General features: G+C 42.8%; 1 long non-coding RNA gene across 1 annotated transcript in view; it reads right to left on the reverse strand.

Annotated features, from left to right (window-relative positions):
- The window catches only part of LOC142817346 (uncharacterized), a 79,518-nt gene extending 73,424 nt beyond the window's left edge, over window positions 1–6,094 (reverse strand). Inside the window, exon 1 of the long non-coding RNA XR_012895186.1 lies at window positions 5,944–6,094. This is a non-coding gene — a long non-coding RNA (uncharacterized LOC142817346). The remainder of the gene's footprint in view (window positions 1–5,943) is intronic.
- Window positions 6,095–21,273: the final 15,179 nt, after the last annotated feature.

Below are 21,273 nucleotides of genomic sequence, written 5' to 3' on the forward strand. Positions count from 1 at the left end.
TTTCATGTTATGACTAGTCAGTTATTTTTTTCATACAGTCTTGTTATGCCATACCAAGTTTGCTATCAATACCATTAATGAAACGGCCTGGAGAGCTAAAAGTCATAGGCGTCGTGATACGTAGTTAGATAGATAGATAGATAGATAGATAGATAGATAGATAGATAGATAGATAGATAGATAGATAGATAGATAGATAGATAGATAGACAGATAGATAGATAGATAGATAGATAGATAGATAGATAGATAGATAGATAGATAGATAGATAGATAAGCTCAAAGTCGTTGAAGTTCGCTAACAAATGCTTCGTATTTAACAGAAAAGTAGCCTACAACTCTTTATTTTGAGCTTGTTTTGCATTTGAAACTCTTTTGATGTATCGCACCACAAATGTCTGAGAAATTGATCTAAATTGTTCAACAAAACTCCGGAATACACGTTTTATTAAATTGGTTATAAACATATCCTATTATATGATATGTTATAACACTGCATTCAAATGGAAACATGAATAATGGTTTATGAAAAAGCAGTGCGTTCCACAGAAAGCTAGTGGTCGTAAATGTACATAAATCTCATCTATTGACACGCGAATTCACAGGTTGTGCTTTGACATATAAAATGTTCCGTATTTTCTCTGTGGAATGCAGTGAACGCATTTGTCTTTCTGCCACTCTGCTACATGCCCTTAACGTTTGTTGCTCATAGAAAAACAAGACGCCGGTTTCTTATACATTTTTGCAGCATACACTACAACGAAAGCTTCAAGGTTTTGCAAGATTGTATCATAATAAATCATTTTTAGCGTCGATTCCAAATTCTTATAAATTTGTAGTTTTATCAGGTTCCAAACGATACCAGACAAAATGGCCACAACAAAGATGGTATCAAAGCAACGTGCCTCGTACTGATCATGAATCTTATTTTAACTGGTTCTTGGTATTCTATCCAAGCCAAAAAACGTATAGCACAGTCATCTGTGGCGTATTGAGCACTCAGTCACCCTAGAAGCCTTCTTCCGCTAGTACTTCGCACGCCTTGATGACTAGCATTTAGGGGCCCAAACTGTTGTATACTGTTTTTTTTTGGCACCTAGCGGAGGTAAAGAACCTCTTCAAAGACGAGAAAAAAAGGTGAAAACTAGAATGGAAATGTAGAAATATAACGACAAAGTGAATATTTAGGCTGAAAAAAAAAGACCAGAAGGAACAGGATAAAATGGAAACGAGAAAACAAGTGCAGAGATGAACAAAAAAAATAAAGTCGAAAAAGAAAAACAAAAAGGTTTGTTTTGCTGCACACTTAGAGCATTTGTGCCACTAGTGCGAAGCTGCCTTAATTTATTTATTCATAATCTCGTCAACAATCAGCTTCCTATGCTTCTTTTTCAAAATTCATTGCCACATAATATTTCACTTCCTGTCAACCAATAAAAAAAAGAGCATATTCCTTGAAATTACCCAGCAAGTTTTCTGGGTACTCATTCTGGACATTCAGAGCATATTCATTTGCAATGGCTGCTGTTTAGAGGTCACCAAAAAAATAAACGACACAGTGTAAATAATATCTATACGCCCTGCAGACACCAGCTCAAGAACGAACTGCAAAGAATTAAGAGAAAAGGCATTAAAAGCTCGGAAATCATCCCGATAGTAATCAAGAACAGAATTGATTTTTCTATCCGAAGATATGATTAGGTATTTTACCCCGGGTACCTTCTCCATAAAGACAAGGAATTCCAACAATGCTCTACTCTCCGGGGTCATTCGTGAAGAAAGCGGGCAAACAAGATGAATAACATGCTATAGAGTACTGGCGGAAGTGGAATGGGCTTGGGAAAATGAGGATAGTTAATCCAATCTGGGTGTCTCTGACTCCTTGCTGACTTTCAACGTCTCTTCGATTAAATATGGGAAGGGTGCGAATTTCTGTCTGCAGCGTCATCTTGGTATATTCTGTCGCAACACTTCTTGTAGTGGCGTTTATCTATATTTGCTTTAAAAGACGTCAAGAGGAGTAACGACGTAGATGAGTGTAGAGATGCCGCTTTTATTTTCACAAGTCATCGCGGCACTCACCCACATGAAATAACAATGAATGAATATGACCTGAATAATCACATTTACCTTCTCACACCTAAAAAATAATTCTGCTTATTGAATATCTAAGAGTTTATTCTGAAAAATTAAGAAAATACAAAGTGCTATTCACGCAGACATCTGCTGCAATCGGTGGCACACATCTTCGAATATTTTTTTTCATGGATGAGCAGTTTCACTCATCACTCTTTCTTGAAAAAAATTTTACATCGTTAGGATAATGGTGTTTGCTTGCTTCACTAGGACCTAATTAAAAAAGAAAAGCTTTTTTTGTTTAAAGTCATGCTCCCTGCTGTCGTCACCTAATGCGCACATAAATATTTCGCCAATGTTAACACGCTTAATTAAAATAGAACAAAATACAATGCTGACCCACCAGTGTTGTGTTGTGCCTAAGTAATTATGATGTCTTCATTTGGCCCAAGTTTTTGTTTATAGGCAATTCTGTCTTCAAATGGTCACCTTGCTGCGCGGACGGGCTATTGATGTCATTGCGGCGAGAGGCGTGTCCGTGATGACATGGTGCGAAACCACGTGGTAGTTCAGGGACCCTGGGGGGTCCAAACACACTCGCTAATAAAGGTTTTTAAATCTGAATGCATTTCTCAGTCGAGTTATCTCAGGCGTGCAGCTGCGTTCATGCACAGGCAGGTGTTATATCTCCGCTCTCACTCGCTCTCCCAGCCCTGCCGTGGTGGTATAGTGGCTATAGGGTAACTGGCTGCTGAGCCGCAGGCCGTGGGATTAAATCCCGGCTGCGGCGGCTGCATTTTCGATGAAGGCGAAAATGCTCTATGCCCATGTGCTCAGTTTTGGGTGCATCTTAAAGAACCACAGGTGGCCATACATTCCGGAGCCCTCCGCTACGGCATCTCTCATAATTATGTGGTGGTTTTTGAACGATAAACACCACATATCAATTACGCAATTTTGCAACTCAGCAATCTACGCAAATTCGTAGTTTGATATACTGCACACAGTAAAGATCTGGGTTATGGGGGTAGATCTGGGTAAGATGGGGGTATATGCCGCAGTGATGACAGAACCTTGTCAGAATTCATAAAAGTAAATATCGTTATGTATATTTTGTATACAAATACTTTGTATATATAGTACTTAATACAGGCCTTTTTTTAATACAGGCCTTAATACAGGCCTTTTTTTTACCATAGATCCTGTCGGAGAAGTGGTTGTTCAAGTTTCATGCAAACTATTGGTAGACTGGGGCTTTCCTGATGTTTCTTTAATCCCCCAGTGTGTTTTCTCTATTTTCCCAATTGCTTAAGCATCTCATTTTGTACGCTTGCTGAGTGAAACATCTCTGTGAGATAATTTAGAGCTTGCAGTCCCTACTTTCCGATAGCTAATTTTCGTCTGTTTAGGTGCGCAAGTGATGCGTTTGTCATGTAACATATAAGTTACCTTGTTTTGCGCGATTCTCCACCCCAGGACGCGAGGCAAACGTATGCTCAGATGGGGCAACTCCTTTATTTCCTTTTTTTGGGTAGTTATGGTGAGCTTTAGCTTGTTTAGAACAAACAAGTTCCAAGGTTCCTGTGTTCGTCTATGTTCATATTCTGAGACAACCAGCGCGAGAGATGGTGACAGATGGGCAGTTAATAATACATAGCATGTCCTTCAGCATGTCCTTAAACGTTGTTTTTATCGGACAAAAATCCTATGGCAGAAAATATGAGCATCAAGAAAAAGTAATTTTGCATTATTTCTGCATCTTCCCTTACCTGCTTTTTTTTTAGTCGTGCCAAGTCACCTATACCACCTCGTTTACAATCCACCGTCATCGATAAACTGGACAGGACCACTTTTCTTCCCAGTAAACAGTCATATGGCCAGAAGGTGGACGCCCGTAAGGACAGAAACATATGCCGCTCGTAAGGTTGTAGCAGTTAAAAACACAACGCAAAACTTTGCTAAAAATGAAAAAAGAATGTACGCATGCCGAAAAAATTTTGCTGGGATTGTGCATGCTGACTGGTTAGGAACGCAGTGAAAGCTCTGCCCTTCGCCCGACTTGCACGGTTGGCATGGTACACACTATGGCCTGCAATTTATTGCCTGCTTGACCACTTTGGGGCTACAGTGCATGATAGCGCACTGTGGTCACGGCTCTCCACCTTTCCTTTGACTACGCCTCACTCTACAACGGTCAGCTTTACCAACACACAAGACGAACACTAAGACAGAATTGGTGATCAAGCTATATTAGGCCTCAATTTTCTTTTTCAGCCAGCAATGACTATAGTGTCTTTCTTTACAATTGTTTGTTTTTGGCCCTTATCAGTCAGCAAGCCACTTTGAGTTTTCTTCTTTTCTATTACTACGCAGTGGACAAGAAAAGTGATTCAGCGCATTTCTGAAACAGTCTCGTATTTGTGTTTCTTACTTCTTTAGAAAAAATAAGGAGACATTTCGATTCTTTCAAGCCGAAAATGATTCACAGTAAACTTTCCCACTCACTCAATTTTTTGTTTGCTTTCGCTGTTGATGTCATACGGTCGAGATCCGGAGAAATGTTTTGCCGGCCCGAAATTGCTTCGTTTGGAGTATATCAACTGCCAGCTTTTGGCTGTCCGCAAATTTTAGGATACGCCGAAAACGAGATCTTTTCTATCACACCCGCATGCTTGTTTTGCTTTTCTAATCAGCCCTTAGACACCGGCAATTTCGTGTTTTCACCTAAAATGTCCTTTTTTGGAATAGGATGTCTCCAAAAAGAGACAAAATTTTTTATTCTTTTAATATAAACGCCCCTCTTATCCAGTACATGCGCTGTTGTAAGCATAAATTTTGCTTCGCTTTTATCGGGAATAATAAAAAAAATTGGTAGATCCCACGTACCTGGGAATTCACGTTATGCGAAGCATGCGGAGGAAAGGTGACCATGTTGCATTTTTCACATTGAGCGACACGTCATGAAATGACGCTAAATCTATGTACAAAAGTTGCACGCACATACATATGTTGAAGAGTTGCAGATGTGTATATAACCAGTTGTTTGAACTTGCACAATAATGTCAACTTGAACAAGCGCATTAGCAACACCAGAGGATGATATGAAGCGCTGATGTTCGCAGAGATGCTGGCCCCGGACACTGCTACATAAATCAACTACAGCGCATGGCAGCTAACCACATCTGACGTTAACCCGCCATGATGGCTGTATGAAAATAGTACATATGTAATGTTTATAAAACTGGGTAGCAAGCACTCAGTACTGCAACCACTATTAACATTTAACGAAGATTATATAGCGCCTATTTGAAAAGTAGTTCCGAGACCTGGCGTAGCCCTGTGGTAAAATGCTTCATTGGCACACAGAATGCTTGGGTTCCATTTGAGCTGGGACAGGTTGGGTCCATGCTACCGACGTCGGGTATTTGTTAACACTAGCGAGTTAAAATTGCCCACGTGTGTTCTCGTCGTTCCTGGGTATATACTAAGCGTTATTCACCTGTGGCACATACGCGCAAACTAGCGGCACATACCCGCCCGTGGGTATGCGCTCATGTCTGGCGGGAAGTTTTTGACAACGCACGCGACGAGATTGTGCCATTATTCTTGTCTGGACAAGTGTGTCGTATTCGTCAAACCATCTTACCCTCCCATGCTACTTTTGGCTCACGCCAAGTAAATAGGGTGACCCCGAGAGCACCTAAACGTAAGCGGCTGGATAGATAGATACGCTCAATGTCACCGAAGTTCGCTAAGAAATACTTCGCATTTAATAACACTGTTAAAGGGGGGCGACAAAAGACGGGTGCATTTACACTATTTACGCGAACAAAGTGATCGGGTCTACAGCAGCCAAGATGGCACGTACCGGAGAACTCCCCTTCTCCTCTTCTTTGTCCTCTAGGTCTGCAACACTAAACAATAGCCTCTAGCGGCGAAAGCACAGACTCGGTGCTTGCAAAAAAAAAGACAGTAGTGAGAATGGGCATTGTACACATGCATCAGTGATGTCCGGGATACGATAGAGCTTCAGGTGCACTACGTGAACGATGCCTGTGCGGCGATGAGTCGACGGGGACGAAGACAATGGTTCTACGTCATACGTTACGTCACTCACTTGATGGCAAGTGGTGTGGTCCGGTGTACAGGAACCGGAGCTTTTCAGAGAGTGCAAGACGGCGTGCTGGAGACGAAAGAAGAGATCCAGGAAGAACGTGTGCGTTTCTGTAGCTGCCATCATAACGAAATTGTTCGCCCGTTTACGAGTTGGCCAATCGAATGCGTGATAGTTGATGTTCATAGTCAGCCTAGCAATGGGCGATAGGTTCTTGAGCGTATACTCAGTGGGTGGGTGTGTGGAAGGAGGCAGGAACATGTTCATAGGCAATGTTGTATTTGGGCCGAGTTGGAGGAAGAAAAGCGAAAAGGTGAATAAGCAGCTAGCCGTCTGGTGCCGGGCCAATAATAATAATAATAATAATAATAATAATAATAATAATAATAATAATAATAATAATAATAATAATAATAATAATAATAATAATAATAATAATAATAATAATAATAATAAAATGCACACCAAAGAAGAGGTCTTTGTGTACGACGCATCTGCAAAACACAGGCGAAATTCTAGGCCAATGCCAGGTACTGTTTCGCCTTTTATGCAATTTATATGTGACGGTAAATATATTTCTTCCTTTAGGTGACTGTTTTCGCAATTTGCATCAGCTTCCGTTTTTGAAATAGGCTTTATCTCTTGAAATTCAGAAGAGTTGAGACCTTCTGAATATTGCATGTAATTTAGCAGTAGCTGTAACTTTTTATTGTTGTTTAAAGGTTTTTGTGATGTAGGTTGATTGTGAGTGGCTGGCGATACATAGTTCGAAACATTATTTCTAGTTTGCATCTCAGCATTGCCTTGCGTATTCAAGCCTTTTTCGTGACTGCTAGGAAACTTGTTCTTACGAGAACACAAGCAGTTCAGTTGTGCAGGCGCTCAAAGCCTTCTAGACACGCTTTTTGAAATATTTATGTTTTTTTCTTTCGCCACAATTCCGCGAAATCGTTGTTATTGCAGAGTAAACATAGGCAGAAAACAAAATGTGAGCACCTTATGGACCTGGTGCAGTGAGCATTTAATATCCTTATATTGTTTTTTTCCGCGTTATTCCCGGCAAATTGTCATGCATGCAAAGCGCACATCAAAAGAAAACAACAGCAAACCTTGCACCTAGAGGTTTTAGTTTTTAGAGATTGTTAGCGGCTTACCAACAAGCACCACTAGTTAGATCGAGTGCAAACGCCAATAAACTACCTTTATTCACTTACTTCTCCAATAAAAAAAAAAGGTGCGCAGAAAGAAAAAAAATTAGCAGCTAGCGATTGAGAAATAAAAAAAAACACTTTGTACACATACGAAAGAAATCATGGAAGTCAAGCAGATGCAGAGAGAGAGAGAGAGAGAGAGAGAGAGAGAGAGAGAGAGAGCTCGTGCTACCGACGCCACGGAGTGTCAGCCTGGAAGAAAGAACAGAGAAGCAACAATTTCTGTCAACCCCACTCTACTATATGCTGTCCTTATTTTTAACTGCTCTCTTTTGAAGCAAGGGGGAGGGTCTGCTCGAGCCTCCGCGTCACGGTCAGACTCGGCGTGTCATTGTGTCAAAGTAAACTCTCACGCACTCTTTTGTGCGTATGTTGCGGTTCTCTGTATAGCATAGCCTGGAAGCTACCTTGCCTTTGCTTGAATATTTGCTGTGTGATCTTGTTTTCTCTTTCTCCGGCACTTTGGCGCAGCCTGAAAATTGTCATAAAAGTCGTCCGTAATTGGAAGCTCTGAGCGGTCAGTTCGTTGTGGCAAAATGTCGTCGGTTGTGAGAGTGGACGAGGAAGTTCAAGGGACCGATCATTTACTAGCAGCTGTATTAGACGGCCGCCACGGTGGCTCACTCCTGATCGATCTTTCCGCCACTAATGCTTTTTTACGCGAGCTAGTGTCGTCCCCGCTCCAGAAGCAAATGACCCATAGCCCAGCCTTGGTGGTCACCGCATCTTTTCCGAAATAAATCGAGGAGTACACGCTACTACGCAAAGTAGCAGCGCTATGTTCTATGGGTCGTACCGATTGTAGGACAGTAGATTTGGACTGCGTCACAGACGGCCAATGCCAAGGGGCCGTTTCGTGGCATTGATCGCGCCTGACGTCAGTAAGGAGGAAAATTGACGTGAGGCACCGCTGGCATACATATATTTCACTATGAGGGTGGACGTCATCGTGTGTGTGTGTGTGTGCGTGCGTGCGTGTGTGTGTGCGTGCGCGCGCGCGTGTGTGTGTGTGTGTGTGTGTGTGTGTATGTGTGTGAAGCCCATGTGCTTTGGTTTATACTAATTCCACTTCGCACGAAATAGGCGTCGCGACAAGTTCCTTTGGTGATTGTAAGCATTTGTTGTGGGCTTTGAAAACTCCGGTATTCAGACGCAATCTGACATTTTGTGACCACGTGCCGTTTAATACTTCTTAAAGCGGGATAGGTCAGATATCACAAAAGAATGCCACACGTTCAACTTGACCATTTCGTTGACAGATGTGTTCAATTTTCGCGGTGGGTTTGTTCAAATAAATCGCTGAAGTAAAACTTCTTAGCGTTTGGTATTTGTTACTATCTCCTTCAGGTAGGAGCTATGGTGCCCTGTTTTACAAGGGGTGAAATTCGTATAGCATGACTTCGAGTTACTCTGTATTACATTCCAAGGAAGAAATCGAAGGAATCTGGTGTGTTGTCTGTGTTGTACTAAGTAATTTTATTTACGCTGTAGTTATTTATTCGATTTAGGGTGAAGTTCACTGAGTTTTTATCCTCGCATCAAAAGAATGAAATGTTAGGCCCAAAATGCATACACAGTTTTTTTTTGTGAGTGGAGGGATGCTATATTTTGCAGTCCACAAAACCAGTACTGTTGACGTTGGCCTTGCACGAGACACGTCGAACGATTTACGAATGCAGTAGCGTATCTGGCAAAGTGATTCCCTACAGCGATACGCAGCCCTATGAAGCTAATGAGCATTCACTGGCAACTAAAAATCCCACATAAACGTGCACACTGCGTTTCAAGCCCCTTGAGAAAACACACGGTGTGTGACGCGCCACCAAAGCTTATGTTTACAGTTGCACACGGCACCTGAATGGGCTATCCTTGCTCTGTGCTACACAAGAATCATGGAGAATGATCGAATAACAGGTGACTTGAACTAGTTTTCTACCATTCCTTCACCTTACCCGGGTCATTCACCCTTTCCTAATTCAGACTTTCTCCCTTTGAAACATTTTCCTCTGTTCAATGAGTACACGAATCTAACGTCGTCACAAGTCTGGCACTGCAAGAAATGATAAACTGCCAACATGCTACAGCTTGAACCATCTTCCCTCTCCCGCTTTGTCATGTCTGCACAAGCATTGATCTCTCCGTACAACTTTCATCCGAACTCTTTTAGCCCTCCTTCTGTGTGTAGGTGTGAATGCGCTCTTTTCATTTCGAAACTAGCTTATAATTTTGTTCTTAAAACCTAACTGTTGCCTGACATACGTATCATCACTACACATATGAACTTTAGGGACAGACCGAGTGTCATCATAACGAGTGGTGGCACGTGATACCTTTTCATGAAAGTCGAAACATGCTGAAGTATTCATCCGCTGGACCAGCGAAAAGCATGTCTACAATAGTTTTGCGCCACGCAGTTTTATAAACAGGTTGACTGGTGACCCTCCGACTTCGTAAAAGTTGTAGCATCGATCTAAGCGTGACAATTTTAGCTTTTATTTTGGCGCACGTCTACATTCGCTTTATATTTCCTCACTATTTATTGCCCCCTCCCCACTGCCTACTTTTTACCCTCGCTACAAAATATTGTGAGTTGATTCAGCCGGCAGCATCAGTACTCTGAGACACCACACAATTAAAAGCTCTGTCGCCGTTCAGCCTTTTTTCAGCAGAGCGCAGCACTGTACAAGCAACGTAGTCACTTGGTCGTCGTTCACGTAGTCAACAGTATTGCAATGACCGCCCCACAAAAGCGCATTGGTCCAAACGGCACCCCTTTGTTGAGTGCGCCTCTTATTCGCTCAAGCTTGAGAAAATTTATCGTCACTACACCTGTTGTACAGTGTGTTTCATTCCCTATTTTACGCCTTTTTTGTACGACCTGTTCCACGTATGGCTGGTCGCTCGAGAGAAATTCTACGAGCAATAACATGATCAAAAATTTTTAGCGTTGCCGCTTTTTTTTATCACATTTGCTCACAGCTTTCGGCTTCCTGTCCTCATTTCCTGCTTTAGCCCAATGCAGAGAAAGCCGCGCGCCGAAGCAGTAGTGGTGTTTTCCTTGCACCCTGTTGCCGACAGGAATCGGCTGCTGACCCGCAGGTCACGAGTTCAAATCCCGGCTGCGGCGGCTGCATTTCCGATGGAAGCGAAAATGTGGTAGGCCCGTGTGCTCAGATTTGGGCGCACGTTAAAAAACCCCAGGTGGTCGAAATTTCCGGAGCCCTCCATTACGGCGTCTCTCATAATCATATGGTGATTTTAATACGTGAAGCCCCACATATCAATCAATCAATCATGTTGCCGACAGAAAACACACTACGAATTTTCGAATCACTAAATATTTCGGGGAGGTAAAACATGCCTAAAAAGCCGCATATCCTTTTACAACATAGACAAGCGAATGCTCGAGGCGAACTTTGCCGAAAACACCAACAAACAAACAGGCTTGTATTTTAAAATCCAGAGCTTGTTTTGTGTGTCCTCTTCCAGACATGACGTCATTTCGTTCCTGAATAGCAAGCATATTCTGAGAAGGGTCAAGGTGTGATTTATGAATTCTATTAGTGAAACTTCCTATAAAAAGTACTATTTAAGAAGATGCAGAACGCTCGGTTTGTTTGCTGCTACAAAACTTATGACGCGGATCTCACTTCCTGTGATTGATTTCTATTTCTTATATGCAATAATAAAGCCACAACGTTCCCACTCTTTTGACTTTTATTTTCCGTACTTCAGAAACTTTACGACGTTACTATTTTGTTTTGTATTTTTGTTTAAGTGCTTGTCCTAATGCTGACCGATTAGCTTAAGTAATGTTCATAATTGTTCATTTTGTCATGAAGTAACGACAAAAATCACTTATTTTTGGCAATGGCGAAAAAACTTTTGGATTTTTCGTTTTTTACAGTTGCGTTGACAATAGAACTTGCTCTGTCTTTCAGTACTTTAGAAAAAAAAAATGCCGTGGCTTATCTTGGCTATGCCAGGATATACGTAGCGTGAGCTAGGTGCTTCCGTGTCACCGCAGCATGTTTAGCTTTCTTTCGTTCACTCTTGCAACGCCCAACCTCTAATTGAGAGGTGACTACTTAGGGATCCGATAAGTTAAATTTCTGTGCTGTTCTGTGCTGTTGAGTAGCCATTATGTTTGTCTTCTTCATCGGTATACTACACTTACACACGAGTGGTAATATGTATAAGCCATTGGTAGCTCTGTGCATGCGCAGAAAAAGGGAGGCGCTACCAAGTCACTCTGGCGCAGCGTCAGACTTCGCTACTATGCAACCGAGGTGCACAGCTGGGCACGCGCAGACTCCAGTGCACCTGCCACGGCTATGACGTCACATATCTGGAATGCACTTATCAGCGAAAAGTTCGTACGTGGCAGCTCTGGCACTCCGGCGCCCCATGTGACGTCACTGCTCCTTACGTATTCGTAGTATGGCTCTGCAGGAGCCACGCGAAAGTACTCAACTTTAGCCAGTGTAGCACACGAAAAAAAAAAGCTTTTGCTGTGCAGTTCATTAAAAAAGTGATTTTTTATTGACCTTAAGACTTTTAGTTTCCTAAACACTACATTCCCTACTCTCTTTACGTTACTTTAACATTTGTTTATTCAGCTGTATCTTCGATTCGCAGATGCAGAGTGCAAATTATGCTGCTTGTAGTTTCAAACCATATCTTCTGTAACTATTTTTCTTCTATTCGCCTCAACCGCCGCGAAATTGACGTTACAGTGGATTTTCGCGCGAACATCACCGGCGGAACGGTCCTATTCTCCGATGTGCTTTTATGCGACATCCCCGGTCCACGAGATATAAGTATGGATGCTCAATTTTTTTTTTGAAGAGCTAGAAGCTGCACTGGCACTATGTAGGCGTTCGTCTTCACCAGGGCCCGATGAAATAACGTGTACGGCTCTGCGTCACTTAGGCGAAGCAGCTAGACGATAACTGCTAAATCTATTTATTCGGTCATGGAAAGATGGGATCATACCTCAAGAATGGAAACGGAGCTGTCTCGTGCCATATTTAGAAGCAGGGAAATCCCCTCTGGTGCTGACATCATGCCGGCCTGTAGCTCTCGCCAGCTGCGTTGGGAAATTCATGGAACGCATGACTCTTTCGCGCCTCTAATGGTTCCTTGAACGGCACAACATTTACCCCGACTCCATAGTGAGATTCCGACGAGTCCGTTCATCGTTTGACAATGCCTTCTATTTGGTGTGATCAGTAGAACAGCAGAAGTTCAGGAAACGACTAGCACTTGCGCTCTTTCCTGAGGTGACAGGTGCATACGACAACGTTTCCAATCAAGCTATACTAGACACACTGCTGTTAACTGAACTGGGAGGGCGAATGTTTTGATGGATCCGAAGCTACCTGACACGAAGATCCTCTTTTGTATATACTGAAGATGGCCCGACCTGAGACCACTACACGTGCCGTGGCGTCCCGCAAGGTGATGTTTTAAGCGTAGTTCTTTTCAATATTGCATTGCTTGGCCTGGTGGAAGCTCTTCCTGAAACAGTGTTTCAATATACGCTGATGACATCTGTGTCTGGGCATCTGCATTGACACGCCTACATGTTCGAGCAAGGATACAGAGGGCAGCGTCGCAAGCATCTGACTATGTTCGCACGCAAGGCCTAACAATCTCAACAGAAAAATCTGCACTGGTGGCCTTCACGCACAAGGCGATGACAAGTTACCCGATAAGCATTAATGGCTAGCCCATAACTTACAAGCGTAGCCATCGTTTTCTAGGTGTCATTGTTGACCGCGACCTCTCCTGGAGCCCTCATGTGACTAGCCTAAAAGCGAAACTGGTATCTATTGTCCACGTCCTGAAAGTCATCGCTGGAAAAAGATGGGGCCCGTCATTGAGTTCCTTGCTACAGCTTTACAAAGCACGTTTTATTGGTGTACTGCGCTACAGTTCTGCCCTGCTTTCTAAAACTTGGAAGACAAATTTTCAAACACTTTAGAGCGTGCAAGCACAGGCACTACTTGTTTATTCTCGGCCTGTATACCTCGAACTACCTCAACCGCTGCAACAGTTATATTGGCTCGGGATCATCCGGTTACGACTTACGTCACAACCAACGTGCTGAGAGCACATATTCGGCACATTTCATGGATCCTATCAAGCCACTTGACATTTCTGCCAGAACAACGACCGCAGGCGTCGTTCTCTAAGGTCGTCAGCTTCCACCACACTTTGCTACCATCCAGTTTTATACCCTTGGCGCGCTCAGTGTCCGCCTTGTGGAGCCTACGACAAACCTACGTGCGCCTTTTCGTCCCAGGAATACAAAACAGAAAAGTACTTTCTGCCTTGGCCTGGAAACAAGTGCCTCTGGACTGTTTACTCACTTTCTATGCTGACAGAATCGACGTATACACGGATGGGTCTACCACCCAGGCTAGCTCCACCGGCGCCACCGTCTTTTCATCGTGACACATCAACATCACTTACAAACTTTGTCACGTGAGCAGATCGACTGGTTTGAAAATTGTTGCTCTGCGAGGTGTCATCGATTATATCAAGCAACAACTGGCTAACCGATGGGCAGTATTGTGTGACTCCAAGGCGGCTCTACAATGTCTTTCGTCGGCACTTCGCCGCGGGTCCTACGAACAACTGGTATGGGAGATCAGAGAAATGCTGCACCAAGCGACCGAACAAGGACACAACGTTGTGTTTCAGTAGATACCAAGTCATTGCGGTATCTCCGGCGATAACCTCGCCGATGAAGCAGCCAGAAATGCACACCTACAAGCAAACCCTGTGTCCGTACCTTTATCTAGGATTGAAATGGCTAGATACCTAAACAGGCTGGCGCAGAGCATGACACTCCAGAAGTGGCAGTCATCACAGTTCACACACCATCGACTATATTCTCGCGATCTATATCTACAACTGCGGCTACCCTCTGGTCTTTCTAAGGAGGAAGATACAGTGTTGTGCCGTCTGCGTCTAAGCGTAGCCTTCACCAATGCCTGCTCAATTAAGATAGGGATGGCCGACAGCGCGGAGTGCAACGACTGTGCCCTCGATGAGACTATTGAACACATCCTATGTTACTGCCCGGCATACGTAAAGGAGAGGCTTCACCGGCGCAGTGTTTTAGATCAACTGGACAGAAGTGATTTCACTGTCGAGAAAGTATTGGGAGCATGGCATTGCCCATCCAATTTCCGAAAGGCAATGAAAGCACTAATGCATTTTCTCAAAGACACCAGCTTGTTTCATCGTTTTTGATGGTGAAACTGTTACGCGTCGGCCCAGTCAGTGAAATTTTATGTCCTCCTCTATAACTTTCCTTCCCTTCTCCCCTTCCCCAGTGCAGGGTCGCCTACAGGGGCTCAGCCCTGGTTAACCTCCCTTCTTTCTCCTTGTCTTCTTTCTCTCTTTTTCTTTTCTATTTAACAAGGTTCTCCGTAATCATGCACCATTTGCAGCCATCAGAACGCAATAATTGAAGTGATTTATGGGAGTGGAATAAAAATGTTCAAAAGCAAAATTCACCAAAAACAGTCTCCGTGGCTAATTTGTGCCATAGGTTCCATATAGACTTTCAAAAAAAAAAAAGCTCCTGCATATATGAAGTCTTTTTCTCTGTAGCTAGCTACTTGTATACAGAGGTTACTTTGTTTCGTCAGTTATGTGTATTTTAACAAGCCAACTACGAAAAATCTTACTGTATTAACCACAGCGGCGAGGGATTAAAAAGCATTTTTTTGTACACAAACGAGACATTGAAACGAAAGGATGTCTTTAGAGAAAACAATGACTCATATTGCTGTCATTCTTCCAGTGTTCATTTCCCTGCAATGGCATTCTTCTGGCTAATTCACCGCGAAAGAGACGAGTAATTTCAAAATCAATAGGCAGGAAAATTGTAAGTGGCTATTGAAGCCTTGTTACTGAAACACGCGCTGTAGTCTGACTGCTTTGCAACTTTTTTATCTCTATTTACACATTGTTCAATGTGAAGTGTCCTCTTGATAAAATAGTTCAGTCAGCGTGCTTGCTGCGGACTACGTGAACAGGCTCATGGAACACATCAATTGTACAACTCAGGTAATATAACGAGCACAGCTTTACGCATACCATATTGAAGCATCAGCTTATGAGTGAATCTCGCAGCTTTATGCAGTAGTTAGCTCTACCTTTGTTCTGGGTGTTATATACACCACGTCTGCAGTATCCGGTCTAATCAAACTGCTCATTTTCGGTGGGGAACGGCTAACAAGAACCAAATGATGAATCAGCACTACCACATTGCTTACGGAAAGTTGAAGGGCCACACTCCGCTAAACGATCTAAAGTTGTGGAGCAAGTTATTCGTTAGACAATAGCAATACAGACCCAACTATATGAATTTCCGGATTACTTCCCTGTGAAAGCACTGTTTAACAACTTTCATGCTGAACAATTTCTCTCACATAAATAGTGTTTGGTCTATGAGAACTGTCATAGTCCTTTTCCTGCCGACAAAAATTAACAATGCAGAATTATTATAAGATTGTAATTTGTAGACCCACTGTTTTACAGTATACTTGAACAGTTCCCACTTCCTGTTTATTATAAAAAATGTTGAACAAGATATTGTCATGCAGACACCATTGTCGACTTTGTTTCGTAACTTTGGGGAAATGAAAGAGCTCTGATTAGGAAAATGACGTTTTTGCCCTTTTATATATGTGTGTTTGCTGTAACTAATACTAGGCAGGTACTCTGGCGACATTGCCCATGCTTGTCGGTCAATCGCAAGTCTTGAACAGGGTAGCCAGCAGGCCGAAGCCAAGGCACATTCCCCCAATTACACGCATAACGAAGTGTGAAACAGCATTGCCGACCTTCGTAGCTTGAACCTAATAGACCGATGTAATGTTCAACGTTTACAAGCCATGCACAGTCGAGTAAATGCAGTACCTAAGCACACTTCAGGAAATATGGAAAGTGATGGGTGCAATAGACAAATAGCCGGACCGGAGAACTCAATTCGTGAACTAAGCAGCCGGCAAATTAGCGAACACGAAGCGTCAGCCGGTGTAAAATAAGTTCAAAGAGTACATAAAAAAATGCACGAGAAAATTACTGACTTCAACTAATGGCGCAATGTAGGTGACACTTCACGATTCGGTGAATCTTCTCGCGATATAAGCGGTTGTGTTAGAAGTCAGAAAGAAGGGACAGGAGAAGAGGCCCTCTACGTTTGCATGAAAGGAAAATGAATGGTAATGCAAAGACAACAGGTGCACGAAAAATGTGTGTGCAGGAAGGTTCAGTCCGTGTCTTTCTTGTGTGTTTCAGTGGCATAGACACTACACCACACTCGACAAGACAGTCACAATTAGTGAGAAAGTATGAAATACCCCTAGCTTGGTTCTTGATGTACGGCATTGTATTAGTTTTTTCACACGAAAGTGTTTCAAGACGGTGTCCATTAAGACTTTAATGACGTATGTCCGCCACATAGATGTGCCAAAAATTAACGTAATACCAGGAAAATAAAAGTGAACAAAGACGTTTCGTCACCGGGACCCCTCCATCCACGACGATGAATGGTGGGTGCCTAACGTGTTACGCCACCGCCAATATTGATTTACAGAATATGCCATCACTCATGCCACAAAGGAGTTCACAAAATCATGCTTTTTATCGCTTTCACCACACTCTTGTTCGCGTGGCAGTGTTTCGGTCTGGAACGGGAGGGTCAAGTGTTGTGTGGACTACATGATTGGGTCAGGCAACACTGCGCTGCTCGTGTCGTTCCATTCGGCGCGTTTTCAGAAAAAAAAATGGTGTAATATTTTGGAATCACAGGAAAGTGAGACAGTTGGTTTGCGTCCATATTGAGGGGAAACGGGGGTATACTTTCACTGGTCGGACGCACCACAAGTTGTGTTACCTCAAGCTTCACTCACAACATTCATATATATTAGCATATAGCTCTCCGACACTCACCTGGGTGCCACACCACGTTCCGCGCTTGCCTTTTGAGATCACGGCCGGGCTAGAGGAAACACGTCACGCGTGCGGTGTTTCTCTTCGTTTTTCACGGCTCTTTCGAGGTTTGTAAACCAATTACCTTTGTTCATTTTGTTGTTGTTTATGTCGTCTTTGCTCGGGATTCGTCACATGTAGTGTCCATGTGCATGTTATCAACCCGATATCTCAAAGGTTAAACATTCATCATGGGTCTTAATCGTCGAACACAGAAGCACCGATAGGCGTCGACGTGGGTTGATTTCGTCAGAGCGTGCTATATATTCCAAACAACAGTAGACTTTCTACTAACTTTCATATTTCGATGCTGAATAAAAAGCCAACTACTTCTGTAGAGACACGTTTATTTTTGTGTTATACATATTACTAAAATGGAGTGGTCAGCAATGTTTTTTTTCTTTACTTTTGTGCAGTGAAAATTACTTTTTTCTTTTTCTGCTGGGTCCTTTTTCTTCGTCGATGTTACTGTATCTGCGCGTCAAGGCCGAAAAGCAGGTGTTCTTGGGGTGCTTACACAGCTATTTTATATCCACTCAGTTCCTTTTGAAAGAAAGTCACCTGATTTTTGTAAATTTTATGGACCAAGCAGCTGTTGGGGTCAAGTCATCTGTAAGAAGTGTAAAAGGGGGGAACACGCAAATAGTTCATGGAAAGGACCCTATCATTACATATTTTTGTTCAAGCATTGGCGAGTTATTGTGCCAATAGAAACACTACAAAAACTTTTGGTCTTCATCACTTCCTGCAGAAAAGTGAGCATGGTCAGGGATCAAAATGAAGTGGCAGAAATATACGTACGTGCAATGCTAGAAGGATGTTGTGCAAGTCATAAACACACACTAAATATCATAGTCATAATAAGCGGTGAACCACTTTTGAAGAAGGGAAAATTTCAGCAATGTAACTTGTTCAACGAGATTAGCTTTCCAGGTTTCTGAAGTTTATAAAAAAGGCCACCGGACTAATAAATAATGCGGTATACAATATTTCAAAAAAATCAAAAACACAACGATATATCTATGAAAACAACCCACAGACGTACTCTTGTAATAGTTAGTAAAGTCTGCAGATGTATGAGGTAAGCTGTAACTAAACTGCGTCATGGCGCTAGCCATGCCAAAACGTAGGCTTTCTCTAGCGCAAAGTACACCAGGCGAAATGTCGCAATGCAGGGACACGCGTGTAGCTACCTCACTTTATCGATCTACCGAATCGGCAATGGAGATGGCCCAAGTAGGGCGTAAATCTCCGTTCTCGGTGCTTGGGAATAGTGAACGAAAGCTCAAATGTGGTCGAGACCAGCCGGAGCAGTCTGGTACACTTTACTGGGGTCGCTTCTTGACCTTGCCTGAAAGCACCGCGTCTGGAAGATATTGAATCCACATTGCCTTATTTATATATATTGTTTCCTGCTTTGTTACACACCTGATGTAGCGCTTCGTTCACTTCGCAATGCGATGCTCCTTCGGGAAATGGGAGTAGACACACAGGAAGATGGAGCGAGGTTCTTTCTGCCAGTGTCATCATTTCGCAATTCAGCTTGATTCTTGGTGGAGCTTCGTGGAATTTCTATTTCGAATCAGCTTTTGCTGCTATGACTGTCTTTTATCTTTGCTGGATTTCTTTCAGAAAACTCCTCAGGAACTAAGCTTGTCTTCCGTTATGGCCACGGTATGTCACCGTTCCTATAAGTGAAACTTCGGAGACACACACACAAAAAAAAGGTTTCATAGTTTACTATGTGTGCCAAACAACTCCTAATAGTAAAATCATATCTTCCCACCTGCAAAGTCGTGGATTCCTGAATACACGTTTGAGCCAGAACATTAGCTCTAGCAATTTTTTGAATCCTTCCTAAATTACCTAAGATAACAGTGAATAGAAGAACTAACATTTTTATTTACACTCTGTGTCACTAAATCAACCTATATGAAGTAACGCTTCGGTAACGTGTGGTTAGTCATGAAGACGACATCCAGAGCTTTGCCCCACTCGTCATGATCGAGTTTGTGTAGTTGCGTGGATTTTTTTTTATTGCGATGAAATTATATGAACAGTCTCGGCTGGTTTTTGCTGTCGCCGTCGCCACCTCCACCGCCGCCATCATTCACTTATATGTATGTTTATGTGTGTATATATACGAGAAAGGGTATGCTAGCCTCCTCTTTCTGCGGATCGAACATCATCTTTGTGGCATTTGTCGTTTGCGCGCAATACTCACGAGCGAGCAAGAAGGCGATTGGGGGGGGGGGGAGGCTTACGGTTGCCGCGCTATAGCGGCAACAATCAGCGCGTGGCTTGTGCCCTCACAGCGGGCGAGAGATTCTACAGGCTGCGCTCATAACACAAAAAGAAAAAAAAGAGCAAAACTGTGCCTGGAGCAACCGTGTTCTTCTTTTCAACGAGCGTTTTGTAAAGTTACGTGAGATATAGGATGCGCTTTTTACAAATACCGGCTCAGCAAGTATTTATACCGCCAGCCTTTGTTATGCCTGTATCATTTTCCGGTGGCGAATGATTTAGTCAACAAACGTAACAATCTCTGTCACTTTCAGTCACTGTGTGGCTACTGAACTGGCTGCAATGCGGCCTGCCTTTAACTTCAGCGACTTCCAGAGAGCTGAGTTATGACATCTTCACAATTTCCACCAACTCAACATTCGCCCTGCAGTAGCTGAAGTCCCCACACACGTGGGACCAATCCGGAAGGAACATAAAACGTCAATGCAACAAAGCTTGCGAACTGCATGCTTCAAAGCTTTGTTCGACAAGGAATATCAGTACATTGCGAAATACAAGACAGACTTCCAAAAGATTATGTTGCCAAATCTAGGCACGGGGCCGTAAATGATAGGGTCGTTATGCCTTTCTAGAAAAAGAAAGTGTGAACGTTGTATGAGCGCTCGCTTGACGTTTTATCGTACTGCTCTATAATTATGCAAAAGACTAGTATGAAACTCTGTACAAAAATTGTCTCTGGTGTGTTTTCTACACAACGCGAGATCTTTAGAGACGAGAATGAACAGGACTGCATCGCATCAGACTAAACTTAAACAAGCTACTTCAAGGGCAAATATAAGGTATGTGATTACAAATATGCTGTAAATGTAACGCCCCAGAAGACCAGTAAAATATTCTGTCAGACTGTAGGCGATGCGGATCACACAGGCACTATCTGAAGGTGTCATCACACTTACAACTTAACTCTAACTATAACAACGGCATATTCTCGGCTTATGACAGAGCACCACCAGTGTGTTGTTTGACAAGAAAGGGCTGCTGCGACTTTTTTGTGGGTCTTGCACCTTAAGAAAACTTTTCAAACAGTGTAAATTATGCGTACGTGCTCGTGTGGCTGCGTGTTGTGCTAAATTTTTCTCAGTGCATATACATCATAATCGTTCGCAAAAACAAGGGTAGAGAGAGATAGAGAAAGAGGTAAAAAAAAGGAAACGAAGTAAACCACGTTTGCTGCTACCCTACTTAGTGGTAGTGAAAAAGGGTAGAAAAATAATAGGCAAAGCAAGAAGCAACATGAAGAAATTGTCAGGCGAATAGCCAGTGTTACGTCATCAGCATTTCATTTATTTATTATTTCGTTCTGGCAGATTGTTCTTGCTGCTTTTGTTTTATATTAATGTTGCTTCTATACTGGGCGTCCCATTCATCACTTAGCACGATATAAAAAACAAGGAATGGCGTTATGCCAAGCAAAGCAAGTGCATATTGTTCCCAGTGTACTGTAGTAGCCGCTACTCATTTTTTCATCATGAAAAATGATTATATAGTAATGATTTTGTTTGCGACTCAAAAAGTACTCACCTAATAATCGAAGTGTAAATTAGAGAGATGTGCT

Source organism: Rhipicephalus microplus, chromosome 5 (assembly GCF_043290135.1).
Source record: "Rhipicephalus microplus isolate Deutch F79 chromosome 5, USDA_Rmic, whole genome shotgun sequence".
NCBI lineage: Eukaryota > Metazoa > Arthropoda > Arachnida > Ixodida > Ixodidae > Rhipicephalus > Rhipicephalus microplus.